Below are 6,283 nucleotides of genomic sequence, written 5' to 3'. Positions count from 1 at the left end.
GAACATTTGCTCTTCCTACTCATGGGTTGGGGGATGGGATTTGGGGTTTGAGGACGAGGGTGCACCAAGAATCTGAAACCCAAGTAATTTTCCACCCTTCCTATCCTGCCGGCATACCTGAGTTGTCCCTGCCCCTGCCAAGTGTCCTCTGAGTCACCTGCCCCAACGAGACAGCCTTCCCACCTGCCTCCCCTCCTCAACCCCATCCTTGCTTCCTGTGCACCCAGAAGCCATTGGCTGCTCCTGTCTCTTCTCATCTCTCCACACAGAGTAGGCATCTGCCCTGCTTTGCCGAGGCAAACTTAAAACACAGAGTCTATCCCCAGATGGGCCAGGCTGGTCCTACCTCACGGACTGCTCATCTACGGCCCAACACGGCGATAGATGACTTGGGCCGAGAGCATCTGCCTTTGGGTGAGGAATTCAAGTGCATGTGGAAGGAAGTGGGAGAGGAGATGATGTCAGGGGACCAGAGCTGAATGTCCTGGAGTGAGGCCCAGAGTAAGTCTCCAAGGAGAGGAGAGGAGAGAAGCAGGGGCCCCTCCCACAGCCCATCTCTTTCTCCTCCAGAGTCCATTAGGAAAAAATAGCATTTCCTCCTTAAACACATTAACCTCCTAGGCGGGCCACGCGGGTCTTCTGCTGAGCCGGGCTACGGAAGCAGACAGAACACTGCCCCAGCGTGATCCTGGCCCAACTGATGCTCCCAGGTCCCGTAAGCTGCTCTTGATGCTGGAAGCAATACACTGGAGGCTCTGCATCGTCCATTCCCTCTTGGGCAGAGACAGGGTGACCTCTGCGGCTTCTGGAGCCATCTCAAGGTCAGAGGAGGAGGCTGGACCAGAGCAATCTCACTCTCCCGTCCTCTGGAAGCTCATGCTCCCTGGCTGTGGTTAATCTAGCTTGAGGGAGGCTGACCTATCAGCTCATCCTCGGGGAAGGGACATTTTAGGTCCTGTGACACAGCCTATGGTTAATCCTGGGACAGGAAGGGCTTATTTGTGTTCACGGTGACTTAGCTTTCTGATATGTGGCCCTTGGTTGTCGTGGACTCTTGGTGGTCTCTTTCCTGGGGTCTTGGATTTGGAGCCCAAGGACTTGGTGTGTCTCTAGGGTGTCCTAGCTAGCTGCTGAGAAGCCCCAGCCCAGAGTGTCCAGCACCAAGTGGGGGCTTCATCAGCATATGCAGGACTTCCATAGCCCCTCAGGCAGGCTCCCTTCCTTGCCTCACACCTACTAGGCACAGAGCTGTTGGCAGTGGGGTGGGGAGAGTTAACAGACTCAGCCAGGCCTGCCTGGTCTATAGAGCTCAGCATGACTTCCACGTCTTTTTAAAAGATTATAAAAAAAATAATAAAATGGACCACGTAACAGAGACCATATGTGACCAGCCGAGCTGTGAGGCTTGCTATCTGGGTCTTACACGCAAAGCCAATCCTTGGGTCCTGAGAGACAGGCACCAGGCAGCACGCGGGGACAAAGGGACTCTGCGGATGAGTGCTCAGCCTGGCTCACCTAGGACTGTTCCCTCCCCAGAAGCCCTTGCTCTCCATGGCCCCTCAGAGCTCTGCCCCCATCAGATTCTGTGCCCTGTGAGACCCCACCTTCTCATCTACCCGCTCTGAGCTCTGTGGCCTGGAGCCCAGTGCCCTGCCCCTGGCCTCAGTTTCCTTATGTGCTCAGTAAGCAGTCCAGATCCAACTCCCTGGGGCCTCTGGATCCAGATTCCAGCGCTGCCCACCCCCACAAATCTCGTGGACCACCCAGAGTTTGCTGATGGTGGATGGCACCTACGGGACCCCATGGGTGTGGCCTGTGACGCCTGGTTTATTATACTTGGCTCACTCTTATCACCGTTGTTCCACACCCCTCCTGAATACTGTCACCCTGCTAGCACACAGGCCTGGACTGCACGCTGGGAAGGGGCTTCCTGGTGGGTATTCGAGGCTGAGGGTGGAGAGAGGGCTGACTGCCCCCAGGGCCAGTGTCCTGGGCTCTGATCCCAGTATTCTCCTGCTAAACACCACACAGACCGCCATACCCTCAGAAGAGAGTCCAAGTTCTTGTCTTGGGGCCCAGAACCCCGGCTCCCTCTGCACTGCCAGCCCCCACCCACATGACCATACATCTGGGGTCTATCTCACTGCAGCTCATGTCTGTATGCCCACGAGCCTGCTCTGTCCAGGGGAGGGGACGACAGAAGGTCACCCCTCCTTCCATGGCAACCCTGGCTAACACTGCTCTTCTACAGACAACCTCAGTATTGGAAGAACGGGGGATCATCCTGTAGTATGTAAGGGTACCTCACTGCTCTCTGAGGCTCCCTGGTGGCTGCCATTTCAAGGTCGGGTCCTCTCATGTCTTAGCCCCCCACCCCCAACTCCTTCACAGAGATAGAGGCCAGGGCCAGGTTCTTAGCTCCACTTGCTGGACAGAATTCCAGGGGAGTCCCTAGGTTGGTTTGTAAGAGGGGATCAGGATGCAGGGTGCATCCTGCATCTGCTGGGTAACAGACAGACAGCCATTTTTAGCCTCGATGTCTTTGTTGTTTGAATGTCCCATAAAAAGAGGGGCCCCAGTTTGTAGAGAGTGGCAGAGTGACACGTGAAGACGCTGATGCACCCACACAGTGCCTGTCCCCACAAGGCGCACTGTGTTTAAGGGTGGGAGAACATCCCCTCTGATTCGGAGAGTGGAGATATGGGGCCAATGCCCAGAGCCAATGCCCAGGACCAACTGAGGCTGTGGAGACAGAGTCCACACAGGGGAGGCTCCATCCCCACAAACAGGCTGCAACGCAGGCTGCTCAGAGCCAAGCTAGATGACACCCTGTAGTGGAGACCCGTGACCCTGGGTGATACTCTCAATCCTCTGCTGTGTGGTGTCTCTGAGGTGGAGTGTCTCACTGCACACCTCTGTTCTGACTGAAATAATGGAATCACTGGGGCAGCTGGGGGTGTGGAGCAGACACACGAGCACAGCCTGCAACCCAGAAGTGGCTTCTATGTTCCCTCCTGAGGTTCCAGGGCAGGATGCCCCCCTGAAGTCACTGACTTGTGACAATACCGTTCCAGCTCTGCCTCGATCTCTGTGTGGGACAACATCACCATCTGCTCGTCACTGCTTGTATCCGCAAAACACTTGTCTCCAAGTCAAGGTGCACTGGTGGGTTCCAGGCAGACGCAGGTTCCTCTAGTTCAAAGGTCAGCCCACACTTGCCTCTCCTTGGGCCCCTGGGGTCCTTCTATGATAGCTAAATTGTACTTGGGCACTCTATAGCTCCTTTGAGATTGCCAAGTCCTAAGAAGAGTAGAAAAATGTCCCGGATGGGGTTAGAGACACTGCTATTAGCGAGACAGCCTTTCCTTGTCCATCCAGATGGGGCAGAGTGGTAGCCTGTCTGACAGGAGAGTCGGGAGCAAGGTGAGACCCCAGGCTGCTGGGGGTAAAATATCACCAGTCAATCAGAGCACCCCTGCCCCCAGACTGGATCCAACACAGGGCAGATCTTTGTGGGTAGAACATCACTGCCCAACCCTAGAGCCCCTGCCTGCTTGGAGGGGGGACTACTCTGACTACTCTGAGGTAACCAATGGGCCACTTAGAGCCTTGAAAGGGCGTCTGTCCATGGCCCATGAGATCCAGTCCTCCACTTTCCTTTTTTGAGGTTCCTATGAGAAGGAAGGTGTCCACCCAGCCTACCCTGGAAGGGCACAGTCTGGAGGATTATTGACCTCAGTGGCCAGTGAATGCAATGCCCAACGTACGGCGGCCAGTGCCCAGCTGCTTTTGCCCTGGGGGAGGCAGGAATGGGAGGCTGCAGCCTGGCCAACTGGTCCAGGTGTGGGAGGAACTCTGTGGGTCTGGGCCAGTAAGGGGGCGGGAGGCCTAGGAGGAAGTGCTCTTGAGAGTGGTCTCCTCCCTCTCTAGTAAGGGCCCCGGCGCTCTCTCGATGAGAATGGTCCACACAGGCCATGGCTGGGAAAACGCTTTGGGAAGCCCCTCGCCCACAGCAGGTATTGTGATTAGCAGAGGTGGTGGAGACCACTTGACAGCTTTGCCAGGACTGTCCTGATGGCTGCCCCAGATGAACTCACTGGAGCGGCTTGGGTGGTGGGAGATGCAGGGAACTGGCAAAGCAGCAGGCTGTGATGCCAGCAGGGCATGGCACACCGTGAGACCGGCGTCATCTGCCATACCCTGTGCCTTACTGAAGCCCACGTGCGTCTCAGGCCTGGGACGCTGGCCAACACGAAGGAGACAAAGCCGGAATCAGAAGGTCTAAGCCTAGGCCTGTTGCTGGAGTTCTGCTTCCTCCTGATTTGGAGAGGAACCTAGGTCTGGGCTGTGGGTGACGACCTGCGACTTGTCTCCAAACCTGTAGAATTTGCCCCTCAAACTCAAGGCCCAGGAGTGATCAGTTTCAATTGAGATCATGTTCCACGAGGGTTAGCTCAAATCCACCACATCTGCCCTACTCGTTAGAGGATCAGAGGCATCCATGCAGAGGATATGGTCATGTGAGCATGAAGGCAGATGGAGTGATGAGACCAGCTGGGGCAGCCAGCAGCCAGCAGGAAGCAGAGGCAGGAAGGACGTTTGCTAGAGCTGCCGGAGGGGACACAGGCCCATTTGACTTCAGCATTGTCTCCACACCAGGGGTGGAGACAGATGACACATCTAAGCCACAGACAGGGAGAGGAGAGGCTGGGGGCTTGGAGCATCGTGACTGAGCTGCAGAGCACAGAGTCAGGCGGGATCTGCACCACTCAGAAACAACCTGAGTCTAGACCCTGAGGCTTCAGAATCTGTCAGAGACACAGTGATGGCAACTGTGTTCCAGACATACTCCCCCTCCTCCCTCCCTCTCTCTCTCTCTCTCTCTCTCTCTCTCTCTCTCTCTCTCTCTCTCACACACACACACACACACACACACACACACATCAGACCAGCTACATGGAAAGGCAACTGTGTTCCAGACAGTCACACTCTCTGTCTGTCTGTCTGTCTCTCGCTCTGATGGCTTTAGGTGCCTCTGTCCAAGGAAGCCTGGTAACAACACCAAAGGGAAGGATGGGCTGACCCTGGAAAGGCATATACTAGCTATGGAGTAGCCACCCGTATGAGGTGCCCACACCAGGCTGACAATCTAGTAAGCAGTTTTCAGCCATCAGACCGTAGTCACTGGATGTAGCCAGAGAATGCTCCAATACTCGGCTTCAGGAGAGCAGACCAAAGGGCAGGTCTCGAGGATGCATACACAGTGTTCCTTGGGTCCACCTGGTGCTGTTGGCATCCCTGGATGCGGAGAGCACTTTCTACTGACTCCGAGTGGCAACACTGCTCTTACTGAAGGGAAAGATCCTGAGCACAGGCAGAGGGGAGCAGATGGCCCACAATCTCTCTTGTTCTCTATAAGGACATTTATCACTGGATGAAAGTCTGCTCTAATCAGGATGATCTCATCTCGAGATCTTTGCTTTGACTGCAAGGGCTAAGGCCAAGGATGTTATTCCACGAGGCTCCATCCATCGGCCCCTGGGAGGCGAATTCTCGGGGCCGACCCCCAGAACTCACCCAACACCCCCAGACCACTGTTGCAGCCTGTGAGGCACACACATGCTGGTCTGATGCTGCATTCAAGGCTGCCACCCTCCTTGGTGACTATATCCATGGCTGGACTCCTGGATCTTTTTCTGAGGGGTTGAAGTTGAGGGGTGGTCTACTGGTTGGTCACATCAACAGCTCTTCCTGGGACACGGGCTTTATAATGGGTGAGCAGCCAACGGTCTATATTCCCATGACTCTACACTTTGAGCCTTTTACCTTCCGGAGTGAGTGTCAGAAGGTGCTGGCCCAGGGTCGGGTGGCAGGCCTGCCTGGGCTGCAGCCAAGTCCCAGCTGGTACAGACCATTGGCACCTCGGTCTCTGCAGCCCTTCAGTCTGCTCATCGGAAGCCGAGGATTGGAGCGTTCTCTGACTCTGTTCAGTCTGATGGCTGAGAACCACGTACTGGACTGTCATCATGGTGCGGGCACCTCATACTGGTGGTTACTCATGGTGACACCTAGGGGAGCCTGTCCCCGGCCTTCCTTGCTCCTGGAGGCCTCAGATATGGTTTCTATCTTGGGTATTAGATGTCTCCACACGGGTCCACTGGTAGAAAGTAACCCTGCAGGGGCGTGTGAAGAGCAGCAAACTCGGGCAGAAGGAGGCCTTGTAACAGTGTAAGACCAAATGGAGTTTTCTAGAAGGCTGCACCTAGCCATGCTGAGGAAGTGG

Source organism: Rattus norvegicus, chromosome 19 (genome assembly GCF_021556685.1).
Source record: "Rattus norvegicus strain SHRSP/BbbUtx chromosome 19, alternate assembly SHRSP_T2T, whole genome shotgun sequence".
NCBI classification, from domain to species: domain Eukaryota; kingdom Metazoa; phylum Chordata; class Mammalia; order Rodentia; family Muridae; genus Rattus; species Rattus norvegicus.
Note: the sequence above shows the minus strand (reverse complement) of the source record.